Source organism: Parambassis ranga, chromosome 12, assembly GCF_900634625.1.
Source record: "Parambassis ranga chromosome 12, fParRan2.1, whole genome shotgun sequence".
Lineage (NCBI taxonomy): Eukaryota > Metazoa > Chordata > Actinopteri > Ambassidae > Parambassis > Parambassis ranga.
The window spans coordinates 1,165,535-1,179,520 of NC_041032.1; the positions used below are offsets into that span (position 1 = coordinate 1,165,535).

At 39.2% G+C, this 13,986-nt stretch overlaps 1 pseudogene; it reads right to left on the reverse strand.

The window, feature by feature from the left end:
• Positions 1–13,986, reverse strand: part of LOC114444075 (ciliary neurotrophic factor receptor subunit alpha-like) — a 173,035-nt pseudogene that overhangs the window by 56,868 nt on the left and 102,181 nt on the right.

The following is a 13,986-nucleotide window of genomic DNA, read 5'->3' on the forward strand; positions in this document are numbered from 1 at the left end:
TAAACCACTACTTAGCTGCAAATGTCTTATGAGATACTAAGCCCCCTTATATAGGCTGTAAGACCTCCAATGATGAACTGAACACCTCCTTCCTCTTGCACTCGTATAAACACTGCTACATGTCACTTATGTAATGTCTGTCTGTCTCCTAGTTTCTCAGCTGTCCATTCATCTACTCATCTCATATTCATTCTCAGCCTACTCACCTGTGATGTAAATGACTATCATTACTCAAACAGTTTTCTGCCTGATTCTGATCAGTGCTCTGCTTATCCCTGTAAAAGTAACACTATGAACACACTGCATACCTACCTAAACTGTTTCTATAATTAATAGTTTGAATGCTGAGGTCACATCAGACACCATGCAATCATATTTGCAGCATAGCCTAACCTCCATATATCCTGCATGCATACTTCGTCCTGATGCGTACAAATGGAGGGGTATTGCATTTTCTATATAAAGCAATAAAGAGTCTTCTCTGTTCTGACTGCTGTGTTTACTAGAGTGTGTTGCCCCTTTATCCTTGTATCAGCTACTGCTGGCACCAGCTATGCCTTGTCAGAAAAGTGTAGGGACTGTGACCTCCAGGGTTAAGGGATAAATGTGAGCCTTTAATGGAAGCTCTGGTTGGGACACAAGGGTTAGCAGTCCTTGCTCTGTTGATAAGTCCAAGGGATCTGGTCATGACCACAAGGAGTGAAGACCTCAGATTAACACTGAGGATCAACAGCACAACAAGAAACTACAATAAAATATTGATCCCCATCTCAGGAAAAGCCCCTCGTCTATGAACAATAGAGAAGGGGGGGGGGGGGGGGGGGTCTACGCCATTGGTTTGGGATCAATGCTGTTGAGATCCTTGTCTTGCTCTGATGTCTCTCTCCTCTCTCTCTCTTTCTCTCTCCTTTGTGTGTCTGCCCCCTCCCTATTTGTTTCTCACCACAATACCTCTTATTTTGCAGTTTTTCACTTGAGCTAGCTTCCCTCTCTCTGTCGACTCAGACATACCTAACGCAGCTGATACAGATGTCAACCTAGTCTTTCATGTATATTTCATGTCCCATACAGAGCCATCTATATTTAATGGGACAAGATCTCTGTCCCATTAACATTAACCTGACACTGTTTGTTCCTCTCCGTCTTCGGCTCTGTTCTCTCCCCCCTTCAACAACTCTCTCTCCTCATTTTCTACCATTATACCTTCTCTTTTTTCTGTTCCACTCATCATTTTTTCCACTTCTGTCATTCAGTTATCCTATGCCTGCCCTCCTCATTCCTTTAATGTGTATTCATATGTGTTTATGGTAAGAAATGCCGGTTCCCTTTCATCTTGTTCTCTGCTAAGTTTGTGTGACTTTATTTACATAAAATGTTATTTGCATCTTAGCAAAAAAAAGAAAGAAAAAAAACAGTTTAGCTTTGATGTTAGCTTTGATGATGATGCTGGTGCTGTCGTGCTTTAGGTTCATATCAAGCACTTTGTCATTCAACATTAACATATATTGTACCTATGTTAATGTTCTCTCATTCAGACAAGCCCATTCAACAGTGATGGCAAGTTGTTTCTTTGTTGTATTCATTATCACATGACATGAAGCCTGGCTCTGGTCTAGCAAACCTCTAGATAGAAAGAAGCAGTTTTGTATCTGACTTTTCGACAATAATGGAAGTGCTTTCCAGCACAGACATACACCATGAGACAGTAACATCTACTTCTTTTCAGGCAGAGAATCAAGAAATGTCTCTTAAACCTAACCAACTGAATTGTATCCCTCTAAGCAAAACATGGGTGATACATGACCCAGCTTGACCAGAGAGTGAATATGATCTAAAACAGTGAGGCACAACAAAAGTGAAGACTGAGTGAAGACTATAGGTATTGACAGGGTATGTGGGTCTCGCAACGCAGTCTGCCTAAACTCCAACTTAAACACAAAACTTTATTGAAAGTTTGAGTTTGAGTGTTGCCTCAAATTCTTTGACCAGCTTTAGATTGCATTGACCTGTTCATCATAGTCCAAAATTACAATCCTTCATCTGATGCATCAAAAAAAGTTTCTTTATACCTCTTTGGTGAAGGTTAGATCCAGATTTTATTATTTGCTATATTTGACCTCACTGCCACATTCATTCCTTCTCTTCTTCACAGCTTTAACATCACTATGTCTTTCTAATATCCTTCCCCTCTCCACGCCTCTCCATTTCTCCACGTTTCATTTTTGTCCTCTTCAATCCTCCAGTCTTTCTGCTGTGGTATCAACACTGTCCTCCTCCTCCTCCTCCTTCTCTCACTCTCTCTGTCAGTCTCTATCTTTATCTCCTCGTCCTCTAACCCGGTCTCATGGCTCCCCCTCCAAGCCATCTGCCTCAATCCATATCCTGCTTTGAACTTCAAGTTCTCCTGCTCTCGTCTCTTTCACCCCATTTTCTCTCATTTCATTAGCAATTGTGAAGTTGATATGTAAAAACACCACATTTCTTTTTTTTAAAAAATCAGACAACCTTTGCAGCAGCAAATAGTAGCTTTTAGGACGAGGTAAGTTTCAGTAATGATAATGTGGCACACTGATATTTGATGCAGAAGTTCACTAAATCAGGTTAAACTAAGATTGCTTCTCTTTGGTTCAGAGTTTTTCGGATAAATTAGTTGTCTCTCAGTACTTCCAACATTTAGCTAGAAACACTTACTGAATATTTATAAATACCACAGTAGTCTGATTGTGTAAAAATGTTCTAATGAAAGCTGAAGACAACACAATAAAGAGGACTACTTTCAGCTGTGCCTAATAAACATTTGCTGTGCTGCTAAATAATTAAAGGCACATCAGTGGTTTGTAGGAGATTGACTTAAAACAATATGCAGTGTGTGTTCATGTTAATGAAGATACCTGCAGTCCAGTTCTACAATGTGGCTCACTGATGTGTTTTGATATATTTTTTTATTTGTTGTTTTGGGTAAGTGAGCATTATTATCATGCTGCACAGAGAATAGTTTCTAAATATATTCTTCAACCTGGACATGGTCCTAATGATACAGACTTGTTTTAATAACAATGGTTGTCGGATAGACTCTAATAGAAGTGCTTTAGTGGCACAGAGACACACCATGAAACAGTGACAGCCACTGTCAGATGGGAGTAGTGTTGTAACTACGGTAACCCCATGTGAAATTTTGTGTTTGCTTGCATTTTATTTTTAATAGGAGGTATATTTAGCATTAAGGTTAAGGTTATGCATTAAAAAGGGTTTAAGTAAAGATGCTACGGACTGTATGAAAGTGTCCATGTCCTCACACAGAAGAGTGGTTAATCCAAAAACAGGTGAAGGTGGTGGAGCCGGTAGCATTTGGATCTATGGGAACAGACTTGTCAGCCTTCAGTGGCCATTAGTGGAACTGCTCTTCTTTTCTGCTCATTTATCAGCCCTGAAGTTTGCTACTTGCCAAATGACAGCATAGAATAACCTCCATGATACCAGCCATTCTACTACTACTACAGCTTCTGCTGTACCAATCATTACCTGTTGTTTTTGCCTTTACAGGATTTTCCTTTACTGTCTCTGTTTCCCTTATCTTGTCCTCCTTCATATCACCTGATACACCTCGCAGCAACATAGAAAGCAGCTACTTAGGATTGGACTCATGTACTCACTCATGTATGCTCCCCTGCATAATGTACTCATGCCTCATGAACATACAGATAAGCAGCCCAATTAAACATGACATTTAACTCAAGTGCTATTGATCTCCTGGTAACGGACGGGGCACTGTAAGTAGCAATGGAGCACAGATGAGAATGAAAGTCATCAATGCCCTTTACAAAGCTCCAACTTTACTGGTTTTGTTCATTTATCTATTTATATATATTGATTCCAACTGATAAATACTTAATAGATAAGCTGTCTGTGCAGGGTGCCGAGCAGATCAGATAAAGTGTTTTTTTTTTAATTCAGGTTTTGTACAATGTGATAAAGAAGGTTGAGATGAGTTGATAAAATACTGACACTTTATGGATTCTACTGGATGTATGTAAGGTAACAATATAGAACAACCAGTGCTCGAGGGGTTTGCAGTGAAGTTTTTTTTTTTCTATCAGCGTTTCACCATTAGAGAGAAAGTTGAACTTTGTATTCAACATGGGATTCTGCAGGGCACCGAGGATGTTGTAGTTCTTATAGCAGCCCTGTGATGTTTTCCCAGAGCAGTGCATTACCATAAAGAGCCAGCTTAATGTCATGTTCTGAGGTCACCGGTGCCGAGACCTGCAGGACATTACCGTATTGCTTGCCCGGAGGCTGTTTAAAAGAATAATGAACAATGTCCGCATACAAACACGAAAAAAAAGCCACGGGCAAAAGCACAATATCTACTGTAAGGGCTTCAAGGGCTGACATTAGGGGTTAGCAGCATACACAACACACACATACATGTGCACATACTCGGATGAGCATGTTCATCCACATATGCACCCATGTGACGCATAATACAGGCACAGGTGCATGCACAAACAAATATCATGGGCCTAACATAACAGTATGCACACACAATGCAGTGCTGGAGAGGGGTAATTGTAAGATATTTTAAATGTAGTGATGTAAATACAAAGAGAAAATGTAAAGAATGAGATAAGTCTGATGGTATAAATGACCCCCAACTACATCAACAAAGAAATATCAGTTACTGTGAATTCCTCATTAGACATGTGTCAGACAGGGTATTTGTGAGTATAAGTAGCTCCACTGTTTGATTAGCTGATTAAACACTCTTTGTTCCAACATCAAGTGCCATTGAGCAGGACATTATTATATGTCTCCCAGCACAAAATGATAATGAAGACAGGATACCCAGCAGATTACGTTTTTAAGTTTCTGAAACCTGAGCTAAAGTGTGTGACACACACACACATATAGTTTTAATTTGTAGTTTTCATAATGAGGTGTTTGGATGTGTGGTTTTATTGATGGTGATGTACATGTCTGAACATGGGACTTTACTGCAGCTTTCCTGACGTTTTTGTAGTTCAGTGTAAATTAAAGACCCCTCTACTCATCAAGTCATCAAGTCAAATACACTTAATTATACGCACAGAGGTGGCAGGTCACAAAACTGTCACATAAATCACCAAGCATCAGTAGCACACATCATTTTGAAAGGCAGGTTCAAATGACTGTTTATTAGATGGCAGAAACACTTTGAGTAATTTGAGTATAATCTCTAACACATTTACTTTCAGTGTAAAATGATTCTGCAATATGTATACCTGCAGGTCCGCCTGGCAGTGATGGAAACATGTCCTCCCAAAAAACACCATATTTCCACTTATTGCCTGACATACAACAGTGTTTTGGGACAATGCGAGAGCTGTTATTTTGACTCATTTTTTAGTGCGATTGGAGTTAGACATTAAAACTATATGGTTAAGGTTAAAAAACCTGGACTTCTACACTAGCACCATACACAGACTCACTGGGGTAAACAGGCTGACATTCACACAAACACATAGGCCTACACACATCTAGCCAGACACATTCCACTAAACAAACACCCTCTTGAATAGATTAGAATACTGATGAATTTTGATTATGGAGAACCAGCTGTGTAAGCCGGTATGTGTGCATGTGTGCATTCCAATTTAACACCGTATCTGCTCCTCACATGTAGGAAAAGGCACCTCTATAATTTCTGCATCTATGACTTCGCTTGTGCATGCATGTGTGTGTTTAAAGCGTGTCTCTGAGTGAGTAACCAGCTGTAAGTTATGATACGACTGCATAGCGGTGCCGTGAAATGAAATTGAAAGTTCAGCGCTGGCATTCTGATTTACCATCTTAAAGCGTCCCTGTGTTTATGTGTCTGTGAACAGTGCGTGCCTCTGTGTGCGTCACTGACAATGTGTAGCCCCTTCTTGTGGATTCATTGGCATGTACATATCAGACTGTGTGAGACCATGTCACTTTTTTCAGCCAGGCTGTAACTCACAAGAACATTTATCAGTGAATCGCATTTGTATGCCTGAGGGGAGCCATGCCTTTTGAAAGTCCAACACTAAAATGCTGGATTGGCTGACACACAGAGATAGAGCCCTGGAGAATTATCAGTTTAGGTTAAAAAGATCAAATTTTTGCACTCGATGGCTCCACATGCTGATGCTGCCTGGGCCAGTTGCACTGAAATAAAATGTGTGTGGAAGAAGAGCAGCTATCGATTGTATTTTCTTGGTGGTGATTGACTTGTTTTCTCCTGTGCTTTCACTTTAAAGAGGGATTGATTGTCAGTTTAAAAACTTTCAAAACATGCAAAATCAACAGAGCACCCACTAGGCTGGAGCCTATCCCAGCTATCTACAGGTGAGAGGCGGGGTGCACCCTGGACAGGTCACCAGTCCATCACAGGGCTCCCACTAACGTGTTATTTCATAACACTTCCTCATAAAACATCTTCACATTTGGTTGATAATTCATCGGCCAGGTATCACACATAGTTACGCATAAGGTAATAGAACGGATAAAATTGCAAAAAACACTAAAATGTGTAGTGTGCAATAGGAAAAATGGAAAGAAATGGCGTTTGCGTTGTTCATCAAGCACTTGACTAAAATAAATAACAGTGTCTGGAATGACCCAGAATCCTGATATGTGATGTCTCCCCATAGCTAGTTTTACAAAATAAATAAATAATGCATAAATTCATATGAAACTATATTTTGTTTTGGCCTGAAACACTTCCATATTCTGAGAAGCATAATTGCCTTCATTAAATAATAAGGTGTTCAAAATAAATATTTAGAGACGCTACAGCAAACTTTAAGCTAGATAAATAATGGCTTGTTGAATTAAGTCAGGATAGGTAGAATAAACAGCAGCTGCTAATTATTTATGTGTTCACACATAGATTATTCATGTCTGACTACACTGTTGCTTGGGGCCTTTCATCCTCCACCTCTCCTCCAGCTTTGGCCTTCACTTGTCTTCTCATTGGACCTCTGTGAGCCCATCAAAATCATTTCCACAATTATTTTATATTATTACATAGCCCTGAGACATATATATATATATATATATATATATATATATATATATATATATATATATATATATATATATATATATATATATATATATAAATTTAAATTTCTTTAGAAACTGATTGTAGTAGCTAACTTATTTTTATTTAAAAAGAGTTTTATTTATTTTTTTTTAATCTGAGTAAAACTCTTCAAGCTAAAATAATAAACTAATACAGGCAGAAGTCAGAGGGTTAGCGTTTAATGATGTGGTTACTTTTTGACCAGAGGAATGGGGGAAGAAAATTAAGTAGCTCATTGCACAAAGATGGTTTATTTTATACATTCACTATGAGTTATATGAGAGGTTCTCCCTGACCACAGATGGCCTTGTGTCTGCAAAATGCTGTGTAATGAGAGCAATGAGATGAAAGGTTAATGTGTTTCAAACAGGGGAAGTAGTCTGTTTTGCATATACAGGATGTTTATTTAAAGTGTTATCCTTAATGTTGTTGTTCATTTACTGCAGACAACTGTTGTTTGAGTTCCAAGATTGTATCAAGAACAAACAAACAGAGATATTTCCTCACCATCTGTGCATCAACGGGTCATATTAGGCAAAACTAACAATTGGTAGATGAGAATACAGTGCAGCTTAGGTGAGGAATACGTGCTAGCGATATGCAGGGTCAGCCATTTTTCTTGGGTGTATGCAGCGCTCGCATGATCTTTGTTTCTTTAAGCTATTTTTAAACTCTCATATTAGTGTCTAACTACTTGTGCCATATACTTGAGTGACGTAAAATGTTTTTGTTGCATATTGTAGAATGCAATATACAGTTGTGTTTAATTTTTTGTAAGGCTAAAAATGTACATTAACTCTGCAAGTGCCTTATTTGTCTGAAATAAAATAATAAAATAAAATAAAATAAAATAAAACAGCATGCAATTAAATTTTAACTTTAAATTACTTTGTTCCAACTATCCTACTTAGTTGCCAGGAAGTGCTTTTCAGTCCCTTGTAATGCATCATAGTTGAGTTTCAGAATATTATCAATACACAATAGAAAAAAAAAAAAAAATAGCACAATGGCATATTTTATACACAAGTCTCAGCAGCTGCTACCAGTGACGCGAAATGACAATGATGAGCAGGTGTTTAGAATCTCGACGTATGGCTCTCTATTATGTTATACGGGGAGATGTGAACATGTGAACAAAGGGGGTCAAAAAGCAGCCATTGTTAATGTTATTAGTGATGGGTGTGCTTTTTATTTCTACTCTCATGTGCCAAAATCATACTCGGTTGTTTGGTTACACTCTGTTGTAAAAATGTTCATGAACAGGCCTGTGCATCACCATGATGTACAGGAAATTCATCATCTGTGCACATTCAATGCTGAAGAGAAATCTAATTATCCTGAATAAGTAGCACCTGCATGGGTGTATTATTACACTGCCTGGTTAAAACAAAACAGAAAAAAATCACCATCTGGATTTAACTAGGCACATATGTAATTTTGATTAATTTCAGCTGACAACAAGTTATGTAACCTTTTCTGCATCTTCTCATTTCCTAAACAACAATATAAGAAGACATTTCCTGTGGCTATGGATATCTCCGTTTCAGAAGGATCAAATTATTGGCCTGAAAAGATGCTGAAACTATTAGAAACTGATTAAATAACTGACCAACACATTATTAAAGCCTGGCAGGATAATGGTGAATCATCATCTTTCAGAAAAAAAATGTGGTTGGAAAAAAGATCACTTAAGTAAGAGAGTTTCCATGTGCACAATGTGAAGGATAACCAAAGCATTGTTACTAAACAGACGTCTAGCTTTTAGAAATGTACTTTTTAGGTTTCAATTTTCCAGGGAGCATGACGATTGGACGCTTGAGCAATGGAAAAGGTCATGTGGTCTGAAGAGTTCAGGAGTGATATGTCTTAATCAGGGTAAGAAGAGAGGTAGATGAAGAGAGTACCTGCCGTACGTGTGTGTGGGTGCAGTGTTTTGGGGGTTGCTTCAGTTGGTAAGGTTAAGTCCAACACTGTTATGTGCACAAAAACTGAGGCCACCTTACTATGCTTTTTTCCATCAATTGATTTTTCTTCTCCTGTGATGACACTGTCATATTCCACAGGGGTCCATATGCCCGGCCTTATCAGGCTTACAGTGTGACAGGGTGGTTCAGGAAGAATAAGACATCAAGGGCAGACAAAAAGTATTCACAAATATTCATATAAATAAATAAATAAATACGCTTGACACTGGTGTTCTATCAAGACAGAACACCAGTGTCGCACTGGTGTTCTGTCTTGATAGAAAAACAATATGCCAACATCTGTCTCCTCAGCTTTTGATGAGTTTCTTGTAACTTCTTAGCCCATCCCACTAAGTGATTAATCACAAAAATCCTTCCAGAGGATATTTTCTATACTTTACAAGCTCAAACGAAAAAAAATAAAATAAAGAATTATAATATTTCTCCTTCCTTCTTTGGCAACAAGATGTATGAAAATATTTGAAATGTTTCCCATTTGGCAGCCACCTGTGTGTGACATAGGTATAACACATAACCACTTTGGCAGAGCAAATGACCCATGATGATGATGTGTTGGACATGCCGTGCGATAAATATAAGCAGATGAACCGAGTGACGGAAATATGGATGTGGGTAAATTAATAGCTAGTTTAGCATATTAATTTAGCTTAATAGCTTGTTTATACAGTATTTGTGGACATGTCTATGCCAATGTGCGAGTAGTGCATTGGTGACAGAGCTGCTCCAATACAGGGGTGTGCTGATCAGAATTTATATAGCAATCCAACTCTCCATCACCAATGACATCAATATAAGAAGTATGGAAATGTATGTTGTGACATCAAATAGATTTGTTGTAATGATCCGATGTTGGCAAAGCTAAAGGTGGTCCAATAAATGAATATGTGTGACCAGCTCCACTACAGCCCACTGTTTGGGATCATTTACAGACAATTTATGAAAAGAAATGAATCAGAAAACCATGATAATATACACTTTGTTCATTTTTTTAATGCTATGGAAATATGTACAGTGTCCAGCATCTACAGATGCTACTTCACACTAATGAATATTTGGCAGGGTTTTTTTTCCTGCCTCAGTCAGCATGAGGCACAGCTGGTTAGGCAGGTTCCTCAGATGTTCTGTGAGTTATGACACAGCAAAATGCCCCCCCAATCCTCAACCACCCTCCCCCCCCCCCCCCCCCCCCCCCAATCAGCGATTTATAGGACAGAGATCCGATTAACTGCTGCATGACATAATAAGTATCGGTAATAAACAGTTGTTGACACTTTCATGGTTGTGCGCGTATTAATGCACTGATATGGATGCACTGCTGATACAGGCCCGCGCTCGCTGTCGTATAAATGCCCGCACATGCCGCACATGCAGGCACCAGAATGAACACTTGTGCACCCACTGACATGCTCTCCCTCCCTCTCCCTCCCTCTCTCTCTCTCACACACACTTCCTCTGCAAACATCTTGGAATTAAGTTATCACTTTATCCTCTCCTGTCTCTCTTTCCCACAGAGAGATTAACATTCACTCTCTCTCTCTCTCTCTCTCTCTCTTGCATTTGCTTCTCCTTTCATGTGAACACTGAGGCAGCAGCTGCAGCTGTGTGAGTGTTTGTATGTGTGTGTGTGTGTTTTCTGTGCATGACTCAGGGCACCATTGCTCAAATTAATCCACTTCCTGTTTCCTGCCATCTTATCTCGACTCGGCCGCCAATGTGAACGTACAGTGTCGGTGTGTGCAGTGTGTATGTCTCTGTGTGTGTCTTCATCATCAGACCTGCCAAAACCACTGGAGAAGACCCGAAAGACTGAGAGGCAACAGGGTTAATTGATACTTCACATTTTAAGACGTCAGTGTTCTGGGAGGGAGATGGAAGGGAGAGATAAGAGGGTGTGTAAAAAAAAGGAGAGGAAGAAATTAGAGAAAGATGAGAGATGGGGTGGAGAGATGAAGAGGAGAGAGATGTTAGATGGAAAGGGGTACAGCGCATGAGGGAGAACGAATTGTTGAGAGCGAGTAGGGCAGTTAATATTTTACAAGGCTGGATTAGAGAGGTCGTGAAATGAGGAATGGGAGAAAGATTCCTGAGAGTCGGCATCAGGGAGAAGGAGAGAAAACGGAGCAGGACAGCTGGATAACGCTGCTTTGATCAGAAACATCTGTAAGGTTTCACAGTAGACAGACAGACAGAGAGAGAGAAAAACAGCGGTGGTGGTGGGAGAGACGAAGCAGGATGCTTCATCGGCTTCTCAGGACAGGTTCCTGTCTGAATTACTATCTCTGACTAGTGTCTTGTCTGTAACAAGGATTAGGATTATTCTGACAGTGTAAAAATAGTGCTACAATGTCTCACAGAGTTTAAAGTAAGGGAGAGTCCCAACAGAGAGGCTGTTATCACTGAATGTAAGAGAAGTTATCGAAGAAAAAGAATAGCACAACTGTAGTTAAATACATTCATTCAAAGACATGCATTATAAACCAATGACAGCCGCTGTAAATTAGGTGTAGTCTGATTTTATGTCAAATGTCAATATTAGATATTACCTGTGCTCAGTTGTTGAGTGTCTGTGGAATTAAATGACATAATCATGATCCAAAGAATCCAGGAATTGAGCCAAACTAAGCACGGAAATTAAGGTGCAACAGCCAAGGCCCACTTTTTCCAAGCTTCAGCTGAGAGGAGGCTCACATACTGTCATCATTTGTAAAAAACAACACTATTTTCAAACAATGTTTAGACCCAATTTTAAAAATCAATCATTATCATCATGGGCAAATACAATCACATCCATCTATCCATTCATCTAGTAGACCACTAGTAACGGAAATGGTTATACCCTTCAAAATGTTCCTCATTCATGTTTTCCTTGAAGGAACTATGTCTAAATATCTATCTTACATTGTGTTGTCCCACCTCAACACTACTGTGGCTGTCCCAGCTCACAACAGATAGTCATCCTTGGTCTCCGGGTGATGAAGATTTTCAGTCATCTGGGTCATTTTCATCCAGACAGTTAAAACAAGGCATCTGGACTTGTAGAGTTTTCTTCCAAGCAGCTTCATCAACTGCTCTACAAGTCCAGATGCCTTGCTTCAACCTTCTGAATTGGTCTCCAGCATTAAGATTTTCCTGTTTATGTTGATCTAATTCCAAAATTAGCCTGACTGATTATTTTTGCAGTCTACATCAGTGGCAGCACAGTAACCTTTGAAAAAGAGGATTAGTTTGTTGTTACACTATCTGCTTTTATAATGAAGTGTGTATCTAATAAATATTTTTCCCCTCTCACTACTCTTTGGCAAGACTGTATAATAATTAGAATCAGACATAAGCCTGCAGAAACCTCCCTTGCAGTCTTAATCTTATTGGTTAATAACATGGCTAACATCACCCTAAGCCTTTCCCGAGAGCCAAACTCCGAAGGTCAGTGCTAATACCAGGCTGCTCATTTATTAAACCAAACAGGGGAATGCAGACAGAGAGGAAATAGCCAAGATAAAAGATAAAGAGAAGGAGAATACGGAGACGGTGACGATAAAAATGTACATGGAGAAAAAGTGAGATGAAAATAGAAGCAAAGTAAAGAAGGTCAAGAGAAGGAGTAAAAGGGCGTAAGAGAAGGGACGTGTTGGAAGTTAACAAGGGAATGAGACTAAGTATGAAGTGATAAGGAGGGTTTGAAGGGGAGCTAGAGGAGGAAAGTGTTTCACAGGGAGATGAAAAGAGGTGGACGGATAGAGAAATGACCGCCCTAATTAATGGACTGTAATATATGACAATATTTCTTGGTTCCAAGAGAATATCAGCAAAAATTACTGCCTTCATCACAGGCACACTGTGCAAATATACCACGACCTTGACAGGGAAACTGAAGTAGCTAGAAAATTAAAAAAGAAAAAAAAAAAGAACTTGACAGGAACTAAACGCATACAGCCTGTGATAAAAAGTTATGATAGCTGCAATTATGGAAGAGGCTGATGAAAAACATTTTTTAAAATCCGTCTGGTGCTGAAAGCAGGCCAGCTCAGCATAAAGTAAAAGTGCTATCATTGGGTACGACAAGTTGATTTTAACACATTATCCACAATTATGCTTTCTGATGTTTTAAATGCTTCCTATCCGTTTCATCAGGAAGAAAATTACCATCACTTAGGTTTTTATTTGTACATTAGACATGAAGAAGGTGAGGTGCTGCACACCTTCAATCTGGCTTTCATCCTGTAGGGTATGCAGGTATAAAGACTCCACAGTGACCCTGACCTCTTACGCACACCGCTCTGTCTCCCCTTTTGTCAAGAATGACATATTTATTATATACTATTGTATATTTTATTGGTAGTTTATTTTATAATGTATATAGTTTTTTTGCTTCTGTGTCTGTGCTGTTGTAATAATGCATTTTCCCCATTGTGGGACAAATAGTTTTTTTCTTAATCTTAATATTGTACAGTAGATGGAAGAAGCTGGTCTTGGATGATCTGTTATACCAACTAGTAAAAAAAAAAGTCTTGTGTGAAATTCTGGACTCGGACGACTCACTGCCACACCTCCTCCATTTACAGGTCTTCATAGTACCTCACCCGAATGATCACAAATGTCGTTTCAGGGCTCATTGGGAGCGATCTGACACAACAGATGGGTTGTCATACATGGCAATCAGGTAATGTGTCCTTGGGTGTGAAAGAGACGACAAGTTCACAAGTGCAACAGGGACATCAACTTCCATGTGAGTTTATGACATGACAAACCTCACAAAAATCCAGGCGCCTCACTGTGTTAGACGCATGGCCCCGGCTTCCATTAAGGTAGTAAAAAGTAATAATTGTTGTACTTGGTTGCTGAAAAGAACTGTAACAAGATGTCACAGGTGTGATTGCTTGTTGGGTCTATGTGTAGGAGGATTATAGCAGAAGT